A 24289-nucleotide genomic window follows, 5' to 3' on the forward strand; every position below is an offset into this window, starting at 1 on the left:
TGTGTTTGCTCTTGCTTCTCTAGTTCTTTTAATTGTGACGTTAGGGTGTCAATTTTAAATGTTTCCTGCTTTCTCTTGTGGGCATTTAGTGCTATGAATTTCCCTCTACACACTGCTTTAAATGTGTCCCAGAGATTCTGGTATGTTGTATCTTTGTTCTCATTGGTTTCAAAGAACATCTTTATTTCTGCCTTCATTTCGTTATGTACCCAGTAGTCATTCAGGAGCAGGTTGTTCAGTTTCCATGTAGTTGAGCGATTTTGATTGAGTTTCTTAGTCCTGAGTTCTAGTTTGATTGCACTGTAGTCTGAGAGAGAGTTTGTTATAATTTCTGTTCTTTTACATTTGCTGAGGAGTGCTTTACTTCCAACTATGTGGTCAATTTTGGAATAAGTGTGATGTGGTGCTGAGAAGAATGTATATTCTGTTGGTTTGGGGTGGAGAGTTCTGTGGATGTCTAGTAGGTCCACCTGGTGCAGAGTTGAGTTCAATTCCTAGATATCCTTGTTAACTTTCTGTCTCATTGATCTGTCTAATGTTGACAGTGGGGTGTTAAAATCTCCCATTATTATTGTATGGGAGTCTAAGTCTCTTTGTAAGTCTCTAAGGACTTGCTTTATGAATCTGGGTGCTCCTGTATTGGATGCATATATATTTAGTATAGTTAGCTCTTCTTGTTGGATTGATCCCTTTACCATTATGTAGTGGCCTTCTTTGTCTCTTTTGATCTTTGTTGGTTTAAAGTCTGTTTTATCAGAGACTAGGATTGCAACCTCTGCTTTTTTTTGTTCTCCATTTGCTTGGTAGATCTTCCTCCATCCTTTTCTTTTGAGCCTATGTGTGTCTCTGCATGTGAGATGGGTCTCCTGAATACAGCAAACTGATGGGTCTTGACTCTTTATGCAGTTTGCCAGTCTGTGTCTTTTAATTGGAGCATTTAGTCCATTTACATTTAAGGTTAATATTTTTATGTGTGAACTTGATCCTGTCATGATATTAGCTGGTTATTTTGCTCGCTACTTGATGCAGTTTCTTCCTAGCATCAATGGACTTTACATTTTGACATGTTTTTGCAATGGCTTGTACCTATTGTTCCTTTCCATGTTTGGTGCTTCCTTCAGGATCTCTTGTAGGGCAGGCCTTGTGGTGACCAAATGTCTAAGCATTTGCTTGTCTGTAAAGGATTTTATTTCTCCTTCACTTATGAAACTTAGTTTGGCTGGACATGAAATTCTGGTTTGAAAATTCTTTTCTTTAAGAATGTTGAATATTGGCCCTGACTCTCTTCTGACTTGGAGAGTTTCTGCTGAGAGATCTGCTGTTAGTCTTCCCTTCCCCCTTGCACTTCCCAGGTGAGGCGATGTCTCGCCCTGCTTCAGCTCTCACTGGTCGAGCTATACCCACGGAGCAGCGCCAACTGTCCGACACACCCCAGTGAGATGAACCCGGTACCTCAGTTGAAAATGTAGAAATCACCCATCTTCTGTGTTGCTCACGCTGGGAGCTGAAGGCTGGAGCTGTTCCTGTTTGGCCATCTTGGGCATGCCCTCCTTAACAAGAATTTATTTTATATTTCCAAATAGCTAGAAGAGAAGATTTGAAATGTTCCCAACACAAAGAAATGATAAATTTTGAGATGATGGATATTTTAACTACCCCGATTTGATCACTACACATTCTAGGCATGTATCAAAATATCATGCATACCCCATCAGTACATTAATATAAAATTATTATGTGTCCACAAAAATAATCAATTAAAAATTAGGTTATCTATGAAAGAGGCCATGGATGGAAAGGCCATATTGCCAGTCAGACCTTGGCCATCCTCCTCGTCATCCAAAACCTTTCTTGGTGTCCAGTCTTGTTTGGGCTCTAGAAGAAGTCAGCTTTTCCACTCCTTCCCTGTGATTTTTGGATATTCTCTATTCTTTAAAATTTTTGCTTGCAAAACCACCAATTCTCTGACCTAACCTCTTTTCTCTGGTTAATTAATGAAGGGAGCTAATAGTAGCCAACAAACTCTTAATACTCGATTTTGCCATCTCTTACCCTAGAGCTGCAGGCTGAATAGGCAGGGACTCTGCCTTCCAAAGTTTAATAACTGATTTATTAAGGCATGACAAGCGTCTGCAGCCCTCCAGCCTGACACCAGGTTCCTCACTAACTGCCCGTCATCTTCTAAGGCAAGTTTTTTATTTTATTTTTTTGAGCTAGAGTCTCACTTTGTTGCCTAAGCTGGGGTGCAGTGGTATGATCTCAGCTCGCTGCAGCCTCCACTTCTGCAGGCTCAGGTGATCCTTCCACCTCAGCCTCCCTGGTGGCTGGGACTACAGGTATCTGTCTCCATGCTTGGCTAATTTTTAATTTTTTTCTAGAGATGGAATTTTGCTTTGTTGCCCGGGCTGATCTTGAATTACTGGGTTCAAGTGATCCTCCTGTCTCGGCCTCCCAAAGTGCTGGGATTACAGGCATGAACCACATAATATTATTTTTTGTTACAGCATCACATCTCTTCAAGGTACTGTTTGACTTATTCACATTACTCATTGAACAGAACTGGTAACAGGTCTCCATCCACATGTGATGGCACTGGGAAACACTGTCTAGCAGGAGTCCAAAGGAAGGAGAAAAACAGGTATGGATGAGTTGTTGTCATCTTTTTCAAAGATTCCTTACCTTTGACATTGACAGTGTAAAATCTAATGTTAATGAAATAATAGCAAATGAAATCCAACCATGTATAAAAAATAATATACCCATTGAGATTTATCCCAGGTATGCAAATGTGATGGCTGATTTTACTTGTCAACTTGGCTAGGTTTTGGAACCCAATATTTGGTCAAACATCAGTCTGGATGTTGTGAAGTTACTTTTTTTTTTTGGACAGGATTAACATTTAAGTTGTTAGACTTTAAGTAAAGCAGATCATCCTCCAAAATGTGGGTGGGCCTCATCCAATCAGCTGAAGACCATAAGAAAAGACAGACTGAGGTCCCCTGAGGAAGATGGAATTGTGCCTCCAGATTATATTTGGACTCAAGCTGGAACATCATCTTTTCCCTAGCTCAGCTTCCACACTGTGGATTTGATTTGGACTTGCCAGCCTCCCCACCCACGTGAACCAATTCCTTAAAATTTCTCTCTTTCTCTCTCTCTCTCTCTCTCTCTCTCTCACACACACACACACACAAACACACACACACACACACACACACACACACACACACACACACACACACCCTATCCTATTAGTTCTGTTTATCTGGAGAACTCTCAGTAATACAAACAAGGCTGATTGGACATTCAAAATCAATTAATATAAGCTTTCCCCTTAAAAGTCAATTAACATATTCCATCTCTGGAAGAGATTAAAGAAAACTCATGTGGTCATATCAATAGAAAACAAAAAAGTATTTGACAAAATACAGCTCCATTTATCATAAAAACTCTCAGCAAACTTTGAATAAAGGGGAATACCCTCAAATTGATAAAGGACATCTACAAAAAACCTGCTACTAACATCATACTTCATAGTGAGAAGCAACAGGTAAGCAGGTCCCCTTACCGCTCCCAATTAACACCATGCTGGAAGTCCTAGCTAATGTGTTGAAACATGAAAAGAAAGTATAAGATACACAGATTGGAGGAGAAGAAATAAAGCTGCATTTGTCATCAGATGACATGATATCTATGCAGAAAATCCCAAATAATCGACCAAAAACCTCCTGGAACTAATAAGTGATTACAGCAATGATATAGTTTGGATATTTGTTCCTGCCCAAATCTCATGTTGAAATGTAATCCTCAATGCTGGAGGTGGGGCCTGCTGGGAGGTGGTTTAGTCATGGGGCGGATCCTCATGAATGGCTTGGGCCAGCCCGTTGGTGATGAGTGAGCTCTCGCTCAGAGTTCAGAGGAGATCTAGTCGTTAGTAGTGTGTTCCACCTCCCCCTCCACAGAGTCTCTTTCTTGCTTCTGCTTCGGCCATGTGATATGGCTTCTGCCACTTTGCTGTTTGCCATGATTGGAAGCTTCCTGAGGCCTCCCTAGAAGCAGAGGCTGCCATGCTTTCTGTATAGCCTGTAGAACCATGAGCCAATTAGACCTCTTTTTTTTTTAAAATAAATTACCCAATCTCAAGTATTTCTTTATAGCAATGCAAGCATGTCCTAACAGCATATTTGAAGGATGTTAAGTTTACCAGGCAAAAGCCATTTTTCTCCCCTGTATACCAGCAATGAACAATTGGGATTTAAAGTGGAAAACCGAATACTATTTATATTAGCACCAGAAACTGAAATACTTGGGTGTAAATCTAATAAAACATATACAAGATATATATTAGGAAAACTATAAAACTCTGAAGAAATGAAAGAAGATCTAAATCAGTCGACAGATATTCCACATTCATGAAAAGAAAGACAATATTCTTAAGATGTCAGTTCTTCCCAACTTTATCTATAGATTTAACACAATCCTAATCAAATTCCCACCATTTTATTTTGTGGATGTTGGCAAACTGATTCTACAGTTTATATGGAAAGGGAAAATACCCGGAGGAGACAGCACAATATTGACAAACAACAAAGTTAGTGTACTGACTCTTCCCAACTTTTATGCAAGACTTACTGTAAAGCCACAATAATCAGGACAGTGTGGAATTGGTGAAAGGATAGACAAATAAATTGACAGAACAAAATTGTCTGAAAATAGACCCCCATAAACATAGTCAACTGATCTTCAACAAAAGAGCAAAGGCAGTTCAATGGAAAAAACCTCATCTTTTCACTAAACGGCACCAAAGCAAAAAAAAAAAAAAAAAAAAAAAAAAAAAAAGGAATCTAGAGACAGGCCTTATAGGCCCTATGCTTTTCACAAAAATTAACTCAAAGTGGATCACAGGCCCAAATGTACAGCATAAAACTATGAAACTTTTAGAAGACAATAGGAGAAAATCCAGATGACCTTGGGCTGTCAATGAGTTTTTAGATATAATACAAAAAGCACAATTTGTAGAAATAGAAAAATTAGTTAACTGAGTTTTATTAAAATGAAAAAATGTCTACATGTGAAAGACACTGTCAAGAGAATGAAAAAGTCAGGCCACAGACAGGGAGGAGAAAATGTATATCTGATAAACGACTTGTATCTAAGCACTTAAAGAACCATTATTAAATTTAAACAATAAGAAAACAAACAACCCAATTAAAACATAGGCAAAAGATCTGAACAGACACCTCATCAAAGGAGGCTTGTAGATGGCAAATAAGCACATGAAAATATGCTCCACGTGCTGTGCCATTGGGATGGCAAATGAAAACAACAATGAGGTACCACAACCAGCTACTAGAGTGGAGAAAATCCCAAACAAAACAAATGAAACAAAAAACTCTCAACGCCGAATGCTGTGGAGGATGTGGGGCAAAAAGAACTCTCTTTCATTGCTTGAGATGAAGTTTTAGTTCATCAACTTTCAGGCTTTTATCTTTCATAATATATGCTTTTAAGGCTATCAGTTTTCCTCTAAGCACTGTTTAGGCTGCATCTCACCATGTTTTCATATGTAATATTTCCCTTATCATTCAGTTAAAAATATTTTAAACTTATTTTAATTTTAACGTTTCCATTATGATTTCTCCTTTAGCTTCAGGGTTATTTAGTAGTTTATATCTTACTTTCCAAACATATATGTATTTTAACTTACCTCTTTGCTATTTATTTCTGACTTAGCACTGTGGTCACATCATCACTAAATACTTTCAGTCTTTCAAAAGGTGTTAAATCTTCCTTTGTGGTCATAAATGGTATAAATTGTGAATATTCCACCTGGCTTGAAATGAAGGTGCATTCTGTAGCTGCTCTTTCTAAGATCTGTATATGCCTAGTAGATCGAATTTATTGATCATATTGTTCAAATTAAGCTCATTTTCCTTATCTTTTTTTCTGCTGTTTAGTCAGGAGAATTTTAATTGACCTGCCTTCAAGTTCACTGATTATTCTACCTGCTCAAGTTTCATCTTGATCCTGTGGTGAAGTTTTCATTTTAGTTACAGTACTTTGCATTTCAAGAATTCTATTTGGCCCTATTTTATAATTTCTATCTCTTTATTGATATTCTCTAGTTCTGAGGCATTGTTCTCCTGGTTTTCTTTAGCTCTTTGAGAATATTTAAGACAGTTGATTTAATGTCTTTGTCTAGTAAATCCACAGTCTGGGCTTCCTTAGGGAAAGTTTCTGTTAATTTACCTTTTCCTGTGAAAGGGTCATACTTCTTGTTTTTCTGCATGTCTCATACTTCTTTGTTAAAAACTGGAAAATTTGAATAAATATTATAATATGGGAGACTAGGTTCTTTTTCTCCCTAGGGTTTGTTGTTGTTGCTCCTTATGTGTTATAGTTGTTTAGTGACTTTTCTAAACTACTTTTCTAAAGACTTTTGTAAAGACCTTTGTCATATGTAGCCACAGAAATCTTTGTTATGTTAGTTTCGTGGTCAGCTAGTGTTTTGACAGACTTTCTTAAATTCCTTAAGCCAAAAGAAAGAAAGAAAGAAAGAAGGAAAGAAAGAAAGAAAGAAACACAAAGAGAAAGAAGACCCTCCTGTTCTTTGCAGGCTGGCTCCGGGTTACTTAGAGCACTGCTGCAACACTTAGCCAGGTCATTTACAACTCTGCCTTAGCTTTTACTTCCTGCTCATGTGAAGCCTAACCATCAGCCAGAGGTGAAAGCTTAGGGTGTTCTCAGGTCTCATCTGAGCATACATTTAGAAATACATGTGACTGTTTGAATTCCTTAGTATATGTGGGAGTTTTTTAAAGTTCTCATTTCCCCACATGTTTCCTTCCTTAGCCTTTTACTTCCTAGGTGTTTGAGCCTGTCTACTGTTTTCCCCTTCTATTATCTGTTGACCTAGATGGCTGTGACAAGTAAATGCCTTTAAATACTTTCCATGTATGCTGCCCAGGAGGCTGTTTGATCCTGCAGAGAATTCTGTGTTTGTGTTTGTTGGGGGTAGGACACGGGGGAGGGAGGGCAGGGGCAGGGTGAGCAAAACAAAGGCAAGCTCCTGAGCTGATCCCTCAGAGAGCTGTCAGATAGGTCGAGATTTGCAAGCACAATTCTTTGATGACAACAGCTTTTTTACTCCCTCTGGCACCAGCAAACCACACTGGGAAGATGAGCTGCTGTTGCCCTGTATGCTTCTGAGCCAGGACATGAGGGGTTTATAGGCAGGTAAGAAAACTCTACAATTCTCTTTTACCCAAATTTAGCAGTTTCTTTCTTCATTAAGCATCCTTTGATTTAAGTTTTTGGTTATATTCTAGAGTTATGAAAAAATGAATTCTGTCAGTTTTTTGCCAGCTTAATTGTTGTTTTTGTGAAGGGACATGTTTTTGGAGCTGCCATTTTCAGTGACATTACTCCCAGACCATTTACATTTAATGTAAATGCTGATATATTTGATCCTAAATCTCCTGTCTAGCAATGTGGTTTTAAAATTAATATAATTTTTAATTGACAAATCATAATTAGATATATTTATGGAGTTCAATGCAATGTTTTTTGTTTGTTTGTTTCTTTATTTCTTTGAGACAGAGTCTGGCTCTGTTGCCAGGCTGCAGTGCAGTGGCATCATCTCAGCTCACTACAACCTCTGCCTCCCGGGTTCAAGTGATTCTCCTGCCTCAGCCTCCCAAGTAGCTTGGATTACAGGCATGTACCACTATGCCCAGATGATTTTTGTATTTTTAGTGGAGGTTAGGTTTCACCATGTTGGCCAGGCTGGTCTTGAATTCCTGACCTCAAGTGATCCACCCACCTTGGCCTCCAAAAGTGCTGGGATTACAGGCGTGAGTCCCCGCACCTGGCCGCAATATTTTGATACATGTAAACAATGTGGAATGATTGAATAAAGCTAATTAATGTAACTGTTACCTCATTTACTTATTTTTTGTGGAGAGACCCTTTCAATTTACTCTCTCAGTTATCTCAAAATATACATTATTATTGAGTATAGTCACTCTGTCATGCAATAGATAGCTGCCAGCCTTGCTGGTCCTCCTTTAAAGCTACTGTGAGCTTCCCTGCCCTTGGCTACTTTTAAGGTAGCCTCTTTTTTTTTTTTTTTTTTTTTTTCTGTATTCAGGAGTTTTATAATGTTATGGATGGATGTGGTTTCCTTTCCTTTTCTTTCCTTTCCTTTCCTTTTCTGTGTTTTTCTTCTTTTCTTAAGAGTCTTGCTGTCACCCAGGCTGGAGTGCAGGGGTGTGATCTTGGCTCACTGCAACCTCCACCTCCTGAATTCAAGAGATTCTCCCGCCTCAGCTTCCCAAGCAGCTGGAATTACAGGTGAGCACCACCACGCCAGGCTTATTTTTGTATTTTTACTAGAGAGAGGGTTTCACCATGTTGGCCAGGTTGGTCCGAAGCTCCTGTCCTCAAGTGATATGCCTGCCTCAGCCTCCCAGAGTGCTGAGATTACAGGCATGAACCACCATGCCAGGCCCAGATGAGATTTTCTACGTATTTTATTCTATATGAATGATGGGGTGGATATTTCCTTAAGTTTAGAGAGATTTCTGCAATTGTCTCTTTAAAAATGTTTCTTCTTTTCTTTCTCACTTTTCCTTCTGGGACTCTAACTACCTATATGTTAGACCTTACCAGTGGACACTCTCTTCTTTTAACCCTCCAGTTCTGTGCTTGTGTTTTTGTCTATCCTTCATTCTAGATATTTTCTTCTGATCCAGCTTCTGGTTCACTAATTCTTTCTTCAGCTGTGTTAAGTCTGCTCTTAAACCCATCATGTGAGCTCTTAATTGTACACTTCTGTTCTAAAATTCTAAACTAAAAAAGATCTGTTATGTGTGTTTTATAGTTTTCAATTTATGATGAAATTTTCAGATTACATTTAAACTCTTCAAACCTAGTAGCACTGTTATTTTATTAGTTTTAAAATTTTACTTATTTTTATTCTTTTCAGGAGACAGGGCCTCACTCTGTCATCCAGGCTGGAGTGCAGTGATTCAATCACAGCTCCCTGTAGCCCCAAACTTCTGGCTGTAGCGATCATCCCACCTCAGCCTCTCAGATAGTGGGGGCTACAGATGTGTATCACTATGCCCAGGTAATTATTAAATATTTTTTGTAGAGATAGGGTCTTGCCATGTTGCCCAGGCTGGTCCCAAATCTCCTGCCTCCTGAAGTACTGGGATTACAAGTGTGAGCCACCCTGCCTGGCCTCTTACAGGATGAGGGTGGGTGGGGGAGGTGAAGAATAAAAAACTATATATTGGGTATAGTGTACACTACTTGGATGATGGGTTCCCTAAAATCTCAGAATTCACCACTATATAATTCATCCATGTAACCAAAAACTACTTGTATCCCCAAAGCTACCGAAGTAAAAAATATTAGGAAAGTCTTCATTTGATGATTCCCATAGCTGAGGTCTGGAGTCCCTGTTGATCTTCCGTTTTTGTTGTTCTTCCTCATGTTGCTTCATCTCCTTGTATGTGTGGTTCTTTGTGATTGTGTGCTGGATATTGTATTCAGAAGGATTGGGTTGAGCAATTGAGACTAAAGTGATGTTATAATTTTCCAGAGATGATTTTCATATGCTTCTGGCTGGTTCCTGGTGGAATTCAAAATCTGAGGTCAACTTAACCCAGTGGCAGAGGTTGAGCTTTTCTAAGGACCTGGATGACGTGCATCTGGTTGCAGTTCATGTGAGGGATGATTTCCTTCATCTTTGTTCCCATGAGGAAAGTCTATGGGTTTCTAATCCAAAGTCCAGGGAGTTCCCAAGTGCCTTTCTCCTGGTGAGTCCTGGCTTCTGAGTTTTTTCTCCCTAGCTCTAAGATTGTCAGGATTTCTGCTGAGCTTCTCGCTGACTATCCCAGAATCAGCAAATGCTTTCGGGGGGTGGCTTAGGGGGAAGTGGCCACAAATGACAACTACTTTGGTGGCTATTATTCACCACTTTGATATCTCTCCATTACCTTCAGACAGATTTTTAAAGTATTTCTTTCAGATTTGCTAACTGGTCCGAGTTCCCTGTATGCCCTTAATAGAAGCAGACGTCTGCCATCTTTATAAGAATCACATTTTCTGTTTGTTGCTGTTCTATAGGAATAAAACGGATTTCTGTACATTGGCATTATAGCCAGTGATCTATTATATTTAATAATATATGTTTTTATTATTTGTAGTACTATTTTAAGTAATAACATTTAAATTATTGAATATTTTGGATTTTTGTTATTTTGAATTACTTTTGAATACTTTTATATATTCTTCTGGATTTTTTCTGCTCTTCCACTGGGACACTGCGTAGACACTGGTGGGTCCTGTGACTCCCCTCCTCAGCCCAGTGCCACTCACTTTCCTGTGGCTCCCAGGAAAACACACAACCCCTCCTCAAGTCCCTCCGAGGATCTGTCACCATAAAGTGAAGTCCAAGGCTGGAATCGGGCCGGTCTGGCCCCGTGCAGTCTGGCCTCAGGCCTGTCCTTCCAGCCCATTCCTTCCCAAGCCCACTGGCCTTCCCACTGCTCTTGAACTTGGCAAGCACGTTTCTGGCCCGGACCCTTCCCCTCCTGCTCCGTCTGCCTGGGATGCATCTCCCAGTGGTCCATGTCCTCAAGGACACATTCTGGATGCCTGACATTGATGACCACACCCTCACGTGGCACTGTTGTCCTTTATGGAGCATTTATTTGTTTTTAATTGCTTTTTTTCCCTTCTGTTTTCTTTGTGATTGGGTTTTAATTGTATTATCCATTCCCCGCCAGGATCTTAGTGCTGCAGTGCAGGCACACTGCATGTGTCCACCTTAGCTCTTGCCTGGCACACAGTAGGTGTTCAAGGAACATCACATTGTAAGTTGCTTTCCATTGACGATTTGTGACTTTTAATAATCTCCATTATTAAATGGAGTTCTATTGGCTATTTGTGTCTGCAGCTTGCTAAACTGAACTCTTCTTCCCCATGTTCCACTGAAAACTTCTCCAAGGTTGAGTTTGTCTCATTCATCATTTTTTTTTTTTTTTACATTCATTTACTTGGACTCCGTGAGAGTTAATTTTAGATGTTAACTTGGGCAGGCCGTGGTACCCAGATATTTGGCCATGCACCAGTCTAGATAGTGCAGGTAATTTTTAGATGTTATTAACATTTCAACCAGTGGACTTGGCATAAGGCAGATCATCATCCATCATGTGGGTGGATTTTATCCAGGCAGATGGAGGCCTTAAGAGAAAACAGACGGCAGTCCCCAAGGAGGAGGGAGTTCTGCCAGCAGGCTGAACTTTGGACGGGAGCAGCAGCCTCAGCTCTTCTCTGGATCTCCAGCCTGCTGGTTTGCCCTGCAGATTTTGGACATTCGTCTCCACAATTGTGTGCGCCAATTCCTTAAAATCTCTCTCTCGCATCTCTCCCTCTATCCATACCTGTGGCCATAGACTGTGTCCGTGTTGATTCCTATTTCTGTCGATATCCACATCCACATCCTGTGGGTTCTGTCTCTCTGGAACTCATGTGAATGCAGACTCTCTCTGATGTTAGATACTTTGGTCACTTTCTTTCCTGTGTTGTTTGCTTTGTTTACGGAGGCTTTGTCCTTGGAGACTCTTTACTTTTTTCCTGTGGGCAAATTCATCAGTCTTACTTTTCACTGTTCCTGGCCTTAGCGTCATTCTGAGAAAACACTTATTCACCTTAAGAGAATATAGATATTTTGCCATATTTTTTTCTGGTCTGATTATTGATCTGTATCAGTGCTGGTCCTTAATTGCTTTTTGTCCTTACAATGAGAGCAGAAATGCTTTTTCTTTTCTCTTTCATTTCCCCAATTCTGTTTTGAGGTCTTGTCCAAACCAATGTTTTCTAGAATAAACTTGGCAAGTACAGATCTGGCTGTGGCCACAGCCACAGACATCAGGGCCTCGGCTGGGGAGGAGAGGTGCAGGCCTCTGGAAGGCTCTTTGGGGCTGGAGACTATGGCCTGATTTCTGTCCAGGTCTTGGGGGGCCTCTGTCCACAAGTCTAGCGGGGCAGAAAGGGCTCAGACCCTTCCCTCAGAATACCAAGGGAGAGGTGATCGGCTGGGCCCAGGCAGGTAGCTGGTGCTGAGCGCCCCGAGACCAGGCCAGGCTTGTCAAGCATTGATTTAGGTGTGCGAGGCACACATGTCCTGTTTGTTACAAGCTGGAAACAGATGTTTCTGCCCCGAGTGCCCCCTCAGAGGGTGGCGTCCAGGCCCAGGAGGCTGCGGCGACACGGGTGAGCTGCAGAGCATGCAGGGGCGAGGGCCCTGGCCCATGTCACGAGGCTGAGTTATGACTGTGGCTTCAGTGATGGGAACGCTGTAAACACATTCCTGTGCGAGGCCCTGGGCCACCTGGGGCCGTCACATGCCCCCAGCAGACAGATTTCTGTAGTTGGTCAGGACTCAACGGACATTTATGTAACATGAAAAGGGTAAGTGGTGCTGGAGGGCAGCTCCCTGAATCACTCTGTCGGAGCAAGTCTGTTGGATGAAGGTGCATGAAAACAACACAGTGCGGCTGAGGGCCAGGGCTGTAGACATTCGGGCAAGTGCACAGGCTGTGCTGGACCAGCCCCGGCACTAGAAACAGGCGCAGGGTGGGGAGTTTGCTGGGGACAAAGTGCGTCGCGTCATGCACTTTAGGGCATTTCCTAGGTATGATTGCTAGAGAGAAGCAAAGCTCAAATACAGACCATCTGCCCCACACCGTCAGATTGGGTTCTCACCGTCCTCAGGGGAATCACAGGTGACTGGCTTTGGAGCCCGAGATGTCTTCCCGCCTCCCAGGGGCCTGTGGATGGGGCTCCCTGCAGATTCAAGGCCCAGGGGAAAAGCCAAGAGCTGCCTCCTTGGGGACAGCTGGGCGGCAACTGTGATCACACCTGGGGGGCTTCGTGGCAGAGGCCTGAGCTGCTCCCTCCGTTGGCCAGCAGGCTCTGAGAGCCCTCGCCCGGCCTGACTGTTCATCCATCGTTTCACACGGAGGCCAGCTGTGGCTGTCTGTGCTCTCAGAGGGGAGGCGATGGCAAGGCGCCTGCCATGCAGATGGGTGGTGGGAGGGAGCCTGTTACACTCTGAGGCCAGGAGCAGACCTGCGGGCACTGGGGATCCAGGCTGGCTGAGGGCAGTGGGTCAGGCCTGAGAGTTCTGACTTTGTTCTTGGTGCAGTGGGAACGTCTCTGTGGGTTTGAATGGGCTGCCCTGACAGATTCATGTTTTAAAAAGACCACGTGGTCCGTGGGGTGGGGCTGGGGCCGGAGGATCAGCAGGAACCTCTGGCTTTGAAGTGATAGCGCTTTCTCCTTCGTCTCACGTCTCCCTCTGCCTCCCTCATATGACACCTGTGATCACATTCGGAGCCACCCACGTAACCCAGGCTCCTCTCCTCATCTCAAGATCGTTCACTTAATCTCATCTGCAAAGTCCCGTTTGCCACGTAGGATCTCAGAGTCACGGTTTTGGGAATCTGGATGAGGACACAAGTCCCATTTGCCATGTAAGATCTCAGAGTCATGGTCCTGGGAATCTGGATGAGGACACTTTTGGGGCCTGACTTAGCCGACTATCCCCCTTTAGTTTCGGATGTCTTGAGTAGGAGGCACACAGCTGATTGCCAGTGCCAACGCATGGAATAAAAGTCCACACTTAGGGACAGATACGAGTTGAAACCATGAACAGTTGCTGTTGGAAACCACAATATTGATAAGCTCGCCAAGAGCACGAGCAGGGGTTGAGGGGAGACTGAGCGGGACAGCTGCAAGAAGACGACCTACAGGGCACATCCTAGGAGCAAATGAGGCACCGGGTTGGGGACACATGGCTGACACCCGGGCTCACCCTCATCCTGTCTCTGATCCGTGGGTGGGGAGGGCACGTGGCGGGAGGACCTGTTTGGGGAGCAAGCTCCCGCCACACCCCACTATTGTTTCCTCATCTGGTGGAGTGAGAGAAGCCTGTGTCCAACTGACAGGGTCAAATCCAGGCCCCCCGTCCACTGCTGGAAGATTCCGGACAACGTCTTGGCCTGTTTTGGCTGTTGTACCAAATACCTGTCAAGCTAAATAATGAACAGAGAGAGACTCTAACAGAAAATGATATTTACTGGGGAAGAGTGAGGTGTGGCGGGAACTTGGTCCCCAAGCATTGCAGTGGGAGTGCACGTACCATCATAAACTACCTGTATATTCGGGGAGGTAAGGGACAACAAAGGTTTTTAAAGGAAAAATGAGGACGATTACATGATCGTTTCGAGGTAATCTTTGGCTACAAGGATCAATAACAAGGGTGATGCCAGTATGAGGCTCACAAGAAGTTGCTGGGCAGATGTCCTCGCAGAAGTATTTTTGTGTAAGGTTGCAATGGTCTTTGTGCGAGGCTGTGTTTTTTATAGTCTTTTGTGATAGTTTTTGCTAGCAGGTGTTTATGCATGAAAACGCTTCTTTTCTTATCCTTCTCTGGGTTTATATGTCAGAGTTTCTTTTATTTGTTGGTTTTTTAACACAAGTGACTCCATTTTGATTCTGACCACTTTCATCATATTTTCTCCTTTTGCTCAAGGTCTTTCTCTGGAATTCTCACTGATGGACCATGCTGTGGTAGGTTCTGATGTCCTCAGTACCTGGATGGGCCTGTCCCAGGTTTCTGGTCTCATCACATGTTTGAAGGAGTGATTGATGTCTAGGAGTCAGTGTCAAAATCCTTTTAGCCACATTTGAGTAACAAAGGAGGTTTGAAGAGAATGGCTTTCAGGCTAAGTCTACCTGGAGTACATGATTAAGTTCGATTTTGTTGTGCTGTAGTCTTTTGCTATCATCTCAAAGTGCTGGGCTAGCATTATTCCATTAGAAGTTGTACTTCTGAAAAAATTCAGCAAGTAACAGATACAAAGTTTAAAAAGGGAAAATAAGAAGTAAAATTAGTAATAATATGACAATCCTAGTTTGCATAATAGGATTATGCAATGTCTAGGATTAAAGGCAATTAATTGAATAAATAATGAATCTAGGATTAAAGGCAATTACTTGAATAAATATAATTGGAAACCAAGTAAAAAATGTAGGCCCTAGGACAGGTAAGAGTCCCATTATGATATGGAGTCTTGTTCCCATGACTCGGGAGAAGCTGTCTACAGAGTGAAATTGTGAAATTCTCATCCTGGTTTGCAGTTTGAATGTCTCTAGCCGTGACATTGGGCGGTCTGGTGCATTTTCTGTCTGACTTGGGCATCAAGCAGGAGACTTGTTTCTTAACATTTATCTAGCTTCAGCTTATAGGGCTTCAGGAACAGAGTAGCTTTCATTTTCCTCCATGGAAGAAAGTTGGATTGGAAGAATCTAGAAGAATTCAGGATCTAGTCTATAGGTAGAAAACAAGAACTTGAAAATAATGCACATAGCTACAATCTATAAACAGGTGTGTTATAGCTTTTCTTTAGAAGCATTACTGTTCCTCTGTACACTGATCAAATAGGAATCTCAAACTTCAATACCTCTTTATGCTGGTAAGCCAAACCAAGACAGGCTTTAGCTTTTTCTTACAGTTTTAAGGTTTCTGAGCTTGCCAAGAAGTGATGAGTTTTACTCATTATAAGGAGCCATGGAAACCAGGCATTGTTTTTTCTTTCTTTTTTCTTGAGATGGAGTCTCACTTTGTTGCCCAGGCTGGAGTGCAGTAGCATGATCTTGGCAGACTGCCATCTCTGCCTCCCATGTTCAAGCGATTCTCCTGCTTCAGTTTCCTGAATAGCTGGGATTATAGGTGCCCATCACCACACCTGGCTAATTTTTGTATTTTTAGTAGAGATGGGGTTGAGATGGGGTTTTGTCATGTTGGCCAGGCTGGTCTCGAACTCCTGACCTTGGGTGCTCTGCCTGACTGGGCCTTCCAAAGTGCTGAGATTACAGGGGTGAACCACCCTGCCCGGCCAAAACTAGGCATTCTATGTATATTTTTCAAATATGATATTTCAGCCAAAGCCTTAGTATTATGCCTGATGTTTCCAATTATATCCTGCAGTAAGGAGACAAGTTTTTATTTGGACTTACACAAATAGCCACATCATCATAAGAACACTCATGAATAGTTTCGGAATTTTGGAGGAATCAAGTAGGGGGGAAAATAAATGCTTTCATCTTTGTTCACAAAAAGTATACTTTATTAAATTACTGTAAACTATAGACAACCTAAGAGAGAAAATTTCCTCTAATCTGGCAAACAAAACATTTAAGTAAAGAACTAACAATGCTTCAAATAAAATTCATGAAAATATTCCCCTCATCAGCTCTTCAATATCATGAAGTTAGTTTTTCTGCTTGAGCTTGATCAGGGGTTTTTGAGTTTCTCAGTGTCTTATTAGAGTTCTGAAAATTTTTTATTGAGTCCATTGATCTTTTATCAGGAAACTGTATTGAAGAGTTCCTGTTTGAGTCTCTTCCATGAAAAGCCATTTTGGACAATAGCTGATGACAAATGCTCTTGGAGAAAAATCTAAACAATAACTCTGGGTCACAAAAACAAAACAGTCATGGTTAAACAGCTGATGAAAATTCATTATAATCAGCAATTGATAAGGAAATTTACTTTTTAAAAATTACTGTAGCGTTTTAAGGTAACAAACAGAATCATGACTGTGACTGATAACATCACATCAGAACCATCAGGGTTTTATAAATTTCACATAATCTTTAGAGTACTCACATCAATAACAGCTCCATACAAATATAGCTTTAAAGAAGATGTACCATAACCAAAATTATGGCTGATAACATTATAGACTTATATGAATTTATATAATTTTTGAAACATCATATCCATAGAATACCCATATACGTAACTGAAAGAAGATCTAATATCACTTATGATTTGACAATGTTTCCCATATAATTTACCATATAAGCCTAATCATTTATTTTCTCTATGGGATGAGAGAGAAATTATTTGAGGCTTTCCAGGGGTCTAACTGTAAAATCCCTAAGTCAATTCTAGATAAAAAAGACTTACTTTAGAAGTTTGATCCTGAGGAAGCCTGCCAAAGATGTCAACAGGATCAACATGGTTGATGAAAGCAGAATCACAGGTCACTATTAAATATGGCCATGTATTTAACTAGTGATCATCAAAAGACTTTAAAAGTAATACGGAAAGTTACATGGATTAAAAGGACCTAACTTCTTCAAAGCTTAAGTTTCCTAAGTAACCAAAAACCTCATAAAGACAACACAAAAAATCATACTAGTAAAATACAAAATCTTTGTTTTTTTAGGCCACTTACGCAAAAGTTAGAGAAATGCCTCCTGCAGTGTGATTGTGTCCCCTCATGGGAAGCCCATGTGGATCAACTGGCAGTCAAACCTGATGAAAAAGACACTGAGTTTAATTAGGCCGAGAAAGAGTGTGTCCAAGGCTATGAGTGTGAACCATTAGTAGAGAAATGTAAACAAGATAACTAGTACCTGAGCAGGGGAACACATAGGAAAAGTAAGAGCATGAGAAGTTTCCTGGTTACATGGGACAATTCAGTTATACTGGAATTATACTGGAGATAAATTTGTTTTCTAGACTTTCAGGATAAACATTCCGGCATCAAGCCATGACAGCCGAGTTTTAATGGGAGAAAAAATGTGATAGGAGTTGATAAAAAAGTTGAAAGAGAGAGTTATCACCCCAGGCCATCTCATGGGGAGGAGGAGCTGAAGGCGCTGATGGATAAATCTGTATTTATAGATATGATCTATAAATCCTTATTTATAGACATGATCTATAAATCATGTGCTGTGAGATACAACAGAAGTTGAACTTCTGAAATCTAAATCTGAGAAGCTTTAGGGGAAGAAGTCTATGTCAAGAAATGAAATTCCCATTTTACACGAAGAGGACATCATTTCCAACCTGAAACTAGGGAAAGTAAATGGATCCCAGGAAGCAATAGAAATGGTCTGTTAAAGAGGAGATTTTAGGATTAAAAATAAAAACTTCTTGTAGTTTTAAGAACAGATCAATACTTCAAGATAACCTTGTTGTTCTAACACACGAAACTAAATCTTTAGTTTTATATTAGTGTATTTTTAATAGCAAAGCTCAGTCTTTAGACTTACAAATAATTCTCTTCTAATCATAGCCATCTTGATCACACGCAAAATTCCTTTCATAAATTCATTATTTACACATCTTATTATGACTTACTGAGATATTTTATGACATGTTGAGACATTCTGCTTTGTTTGATACCTCCTTTTTTCAAGTAAGCAGTCATTTTACTTTATGACAAAAATTTATCACACAAGAATCTTCCTTTTTAAAAAATTATTCTCTTTTCTTTTTAACCTTTGTTACCAAAAATACATCTTCATACCCATAACTTCCTTCACATACCTCTCTTCTACTTACTGTTTTTAAAATGTTTTTGTCTTCTTAATTCTTTTAATTTTTATTTTTCTATAGGTTATTTGAATACAGGTGGTATTTGGTTACATGAATAAGTTCTTTAGTGGTGATTTGTGAGATTTTGGTGCATCCATCACCTGAGCAGTACACACTGCACCATATTTGTAGTCTTTTATCCCTCATTCCTCTCTCACCCTTACCCCCAAGTTCCCAAAGTCTATTGTATCATTCTTATGCCTTTGCAACCTCATAGCTTAGCTCCCACATGTCAGTAAGAACATAAGATGTTTGGTTTTCCATTCCTGAGTTACGTCACTTAGAATAATAGTCTCCAATCTCATCCAGGTCGCTGTTGATGCCATTAATTCATTCCTTTTTGTGGCCGTGTAGTATTCCACCATATATACATACTACAGTTTCTTTATCCACTTGTTGATTAATGGGCATTTGGGTCGGTTCCACAAGTTTGCAGCTGCAAATTGTAGTGCTATAAACGTGAATGTGCAAGTATCTTTTTCGTATAATGACTTCTTTTCCTCTGGGTAGATACCCAGTAGTGGGATTGCAGGATCAAATAGCAGTTCTACTTTCAGTTCCTTATGGAATCGCTGCACTGTTTTCCATAGCGGCTGTACTAGTTTACATTCCCACCAGCAGTGTAGAAGTGTTCCCTGATCACTGCATCCACACCAACATCTACTGTTTTTTGATTTTTTGTTTATGGCCATTCTTGCAGGGGTAAGGTGGTATCGCATTGTGGTTTTGCTTTGCGTTTCCCTAATCATTAGTGATGCTGAGCATTTTTTCATATATTTGTTGGCCATTGGCATATCTTCTTTTGAGAATTTTCTATTCATGACCTTAGTCCACTTTTTGATGGGATTGTTTTTTCTTTTTTCTTTTTTTATTATACTTTAAGTTCTAGGGTACATGTGCACAACGTGCAGGTTTGTTACATATGTATACATGGGCCATGTTGGTGTGCTGCACCCATTAACTCGTCATTTACATTAGGTATATCTCCTAATGCTATCCCTCCCCCATCCGCCCTCCCCACAATAGACCCTGGTGTGTGATGTTCCCCTTCCTGTGTCCAAGTGATCTCCTTGTTCAATTCCCACCTGAGTGAGAACATGTGGTGTTTGGTTTTCTGTTCTTGCGATAGTTTGCTGAGAATGATGGTTTCCAGCTGCATCCATGTCCCTACAAAGGACACGAATCCATCCTTTTTTATGGCTGCATAGTATTCCATGGTGTATATGTGCCACATTTTCTTAATCCAGTCTGTCACTGACTGACATTTGGGTTGATTCCAAGTCTTTGCTATTGTGAATAGTGCCGCAATAAACATACGTGTGCATGTGTCTTTATAGCAGCATGATTTATAATCCTTTGGGTGTATCCCCAGTAGTGGGATGGCTGGGTCAAATGGTATTTCTAGTTCTAGATCCTTGAGGAATCGCCACACTGTTTTCCACAATGGTTGAACTAGTTTACAATCCCACCAACAGTGTAAAAGTGTTCCTATTTCTCCACATCCTCTCCAGCACCTGTTGTTTCCTGATTTTTTAATGATTGCCATTCTAACTGGTGTGAGATGGTATCTCATTGTGGTTTTGATTTGCATTTCTCTGATGGCCAGTGATGATGAGCATTTTTTCATGTGTCTGTTGGCTGTATGAATGTCTTCTTTTGAGAAGTGTCTGTTCATATCCTTTGCCCACTTTTTGATGGGGTTGTTTGTTTTTTCTTGTGAATTTGTTTGAGTTCTTTGTAGGTTCTGGATATTAGCCCTTTGTCAGATGAGTAGATTGCAAAAATCTACTCTGTGCAGAAGCTCTTTAGTTTAATTCAATCTCATTTGTCAATTTTGGTTTTTGTTGCCATTACTTTTGCTGTTTTAGACATGAAGTCCTTGCCCATGCCTATGTCCTGAATGGTATTACCTAGTTTTTCTTCTAGGGTTTTTTATGGTTTTAGGTCTAACATTTAAGTCTCTAATCCATCTTGAATTAATTTTTGTATAAGGAGTAAGGAAAGGATCCAGTATCAGCTTTCTACTTATGGTTAGCCAATTTTCCCAGAATCATTTATTAAATGGGGAATCCTTTCCCCATTTCTTGCTGTTGTCAGGTTTGTCAAAGATCAGACGGCTGCAGATGTGTGGTATTATTTCTGAGGACTCTGTTCTGTTCCATTGGTCTATATCTCTGTTTTGGTACCAGTACCATGCTGTTTTGGTTACTGTAGTCTTGTAGTATAGTTTGAAGTCAGGTAGCATGATGCCTCCAGCTTTGTTCTTTTGGCTTAGGATTGTCTTGGCAATGCAGGCTCTTTTTTGGTTCCATATGAACTTTAAAGCATTTTTTCCCAATTCTGTGAAGAAACTCATTGGTAGCTTAATGGGGATGGCATTGAATCTATAAATTACCTTGGGCAGTATGGCCATTTTCATGATATTGATTCTTCCTATCCATGAGCATGGTATGTTCTTCCATTTGTTTGTGTCCTCTTTTATTTCACTGAGCAGTGGTTTGTAGTTCTCCTTGAAGAGGTCCTTCACATCCCTTGTAAGTTGGATTCCTACGTATTTTATTGTCTTTGAAGCAATTGTTAATGGGAGTTCATTTATGATTTGGCTCTCTGTTTGTCCATTATTGGTGTGTAAGAATGCTTGTGATTTTTGCACATTGATTTTGTATCCTGAGACTTTGCTGAAGTTCCTTATCAGCTTAAGAAGTTTTTGGGCTGAGACGATGGGGTTTTCTAAACATACAATTATGTCATCTGCAAACAGGGACAATTTGACTTCTTCTTTTCCTAACTGAATACTCTTTATTTCTCTCTCTTGCCTGATTGCCCTAGCCAGAACTTCCAACACTATGTTGATAGGAGTGGTGAGAGAGGGCATCCCTGTCTTGTGCCAGTTTTCAAAGGAAATGCTTCCAGTTTTTGCCCATTCAGAATGATATTGGCTGTGGGTTTGTCATAAATAGCTCTTATTATTTTGAGATACATTCCATCAATACCGAATTTATTGAGAGTTTTTAGCATGCAGGGCTGTTGAATTTTGTCAAAGGCCTTTTCTGCATCTATTGAGACAATCATGTGGATTTTGTCTTTGGTTCTGTTTATATGCTGGATTTACGTTTACTGATTTGTGTATGTTGAACCAGCCTTGCATCCCAGGGATGAAGCCCACTTGATCATGGTGGATAAGCTTTTTGATGTGCTGCTGGATTCGGTTTGCCAGTATTTTATTGAGAATTTTTGCATCGATGTTCATCAGTGATATTAGTCTAAAATTCTCTTTTTTTGTTGTGCCTCTGCCAGGCTTTGGTATCAGGATGATGTTGGCTTTGTAAAATGAGTTAGGGAGGAATTCCCTCTTTTTCTATTCATTGGAATAGTTTCAGAAGGAATGGTACCAACTCCTCCTTGTATCTCTGGTAGAATTCAGTTGTGAATCCATCTGGTCCTGGACTTTTTTGGTTAGTAGGCTATTAATTATTGCCTCAATTTCAGAGCCTGCTATTGGTCTATTCAGGCATTGAACTTCTTCCTGGTTTAGTCTTGGGAGAGCGTAAGTGTCCAGGACATTACCCAGTTCTTCTAGGTTTTCTAGTTTATTTGCATAGAGTTGTTTATAGTGTTCTCTGATGGTAGTTTGTATTTCTGTGGGATCGATGGTGATATCCCCTTTATCATTTTTTATTGCGTCTATTTGATTCTTCTCTCTTTTCTTCTTTATTAGTCTTGCTAGACATCTATCAATTTTGTTGATCTTTTCAAAAATCTGGCTCCTGGATTCATTGATTTTTTGGAGGGTTTTTTGTGTCTCTATCTCCTTCAGTTCTGCTGTGATCTTAGTTATTTCTTGCCTTCTGCTAGCTTTTGAATGTGTTTGCTCTTGCTTCTCTAGCTCTTTTAATTGTGATGTTAGGGTATCAATTTTAGATCTTTCCTGCTTTCACTTCGGACATTTAGTTCTATAAATTTCCTTCTACACACTGCTTTAAATGTGTCCCAGAGATTCTGGTATGTCATATCTTTGTTATCATTGGTTTCAAAGAACATCTTTATTTCTGCCTTCATTTCATTATGTACCCAGTAGTCGTTCTGGAGCAGGTTGTTCAGTTTCCATGTAGTTGAGCGGTTTTGATTGAGTTTCTTAGTCCTGAGTTCTAGTTTGATTGCACTGTGTTGTGAGAGACAGTTTGTTATAATTTCTGTTCTCTTACATTTGCTGAGGAGTGCTTTACTTCCAACTATGTGGTCAATTTTGGAATCAGTGCGATGTGGTGCTGAGAAGAACGTATATTCTGGAGTAAGTGTGATGTGGTGCTGAGAAGAATGTATATTCTGTTGATTTGGGGTGGAGAGTTCTGTGGATGTCTATTAGGTCTGCTTGGTGCAGAATTGAGTTCAATTCCTGGATATCCTTGTTAACTTTCTGTCTCGTTGATTTGTCAAATGTTGACAGTGGGGTGTTAAAATCTCCCATTATTATTGTATGGGAGTCTAAGTCTCTTTGTAAGTCTCTAAGGACTTGCTTTATGAATCTGGGTGCTCCTGTATTGGGTGCATATATATTTAGGATAGTTAGCTCTTCTTGTTGAATTGATCCCTTTACCGTTATGTAGTGGCCTTCTTTGTCTCTTTTGATCTTTGTTGGTTTAAAGTCTGTTTTATCAGAGACTAGGATTGCAACCCCTGCCTCTTTTTTTTTTCCATTTGCTTGGTAGATCTTCCTCCATCCCTTTCTTTTGAGCCTATGTGTATCTCTGCATGTGAGATGAGTCTCCTGAATACAGCAAACTGATGGGTCTGACTCTTTATCCAGTTTACCAGTCTGTGTCTTTTAATTGGACCATTTAGTCCATTTACATTTAAGGTTAATATTGTTATGTGTGAACTTGATCCTGTCATCATGGTATTAGCTGGTTATTTTGCTCGTTAGTTGATGCAGTTTCTTCCTAGCATCAATGGTATTTACATTTTGGCATGTTTCTGCAATGGCTAGTACTGGTTGTTCCTTTCCATGTTTAGGGCTTCCTTCAGGATCTCTTGTAGGGCAGGCCTGGTGGTGACAAAATGTCTAAGCATTTGCTTCTCTGTTAAGGATTTTATTTCTCTTTCACTTATGAAACTTTGTTTGGCTGGATATGAAATTCTGGGTTGAAAATTCTTTTCTTTAAGAATGTTGAATATTGGCCCCCACTCTCTTCTGGCTTGTAGAGTTTCTGCCGAGAGATCTGCTGTTAGTCTGATGGGTTTCCCTTTGTGTGTAAACTGACCTTTCTCTCTGGCTGCCCTTAACATGTTTTCCTTCATTTCAACTTTGGTGAATCTGACAATTATGTGTCTTGGAGTTGCTCTTCTCGAGGAGTATCTTTGTGGTGTTTTCTGTATTTCCTGAATATTAATGTTGGCCTGCCTTGCTAGGTTGGGGAAGGTCTCCTGGATAATATCCTGCAGAAAGTTTTCCAACTTGGTTCCATTCTCCCCGTCACTTTCAGGCACACCAATCAGATGTAGATTTGGTCTTTTCACATAATCTCATATTTCTTGGAGGCTTTGTTCATTTCTTTTTACTCTTTTTTCTCTAAATTTCTCTTCTCAACTTCATTTCATTCATTTGATCTTCAGTCACTGACACTCTTTCTTCCAGTTGATCAAATCGGTTACTGAAGCTTGTGCATTTGTCACATAGTTCTTGTGTCATGGTTTTCATCTCTATCAGTTCGATTTATGGACTTCTCTGCATTGGTTACTATAGTTATTCATTCTTCCCTTCTGTTTGCAAGGTTTTTAGCTTCTTTGTGCTGGGTACGTAGTTCCTCCTTTAGCTCTGAG

At 40.4% G+C, this 24289-nt stretch overlaps 1 long non-coding RNA gene and 1 gene segment (V, D, J or C); one reads left to right on the forward strand and one right to left on the reverse strand.

The window, feature by feature from the left end:
- The window catches only part of LOC123574618 (immunoglobulin heavy constant gamma 1-like), a gene marked incomplete at its 5' end in the record, with an annotated part of 164439 nt that overhangs the window by 30017 nt on the left and 110133 nt on the right, over window positions 1–24289 (reverse strand).
- LOC135971616 (uncharacterized) overlaps window positions 11335–24289 on the forward strand; it is a 74338-nt gene continuing 61383 nt past the window's right edge. For all 4 annotated transcript variants that reach the window (XR_010587864.2, XR_010587865.2, XR_010587866.2 and 1 more), the window contains exon 1: window positions 11335–11400. This is a non-coding gene — a long non-coding RNA (uncharacterized lncRNA). The remainder of the gene's footprint in view (window positions 11401–24289) is intronic.

This window comes from Macaca fascicularis, chromosome 7 (genome assembly GCF_037993035.2).
Source record: "Macaca fascicularis isolate 582-1 chromosome 7, T2T-MFA8v1.1".
In the NCBI taxonomy this organism is placed as follows: domain Eukaryota; kingdom Metazoa; phylum Chordata; class Mammalia; order Primates; family Cercopithecidae; genus Macaca; species Macaca fascicularis.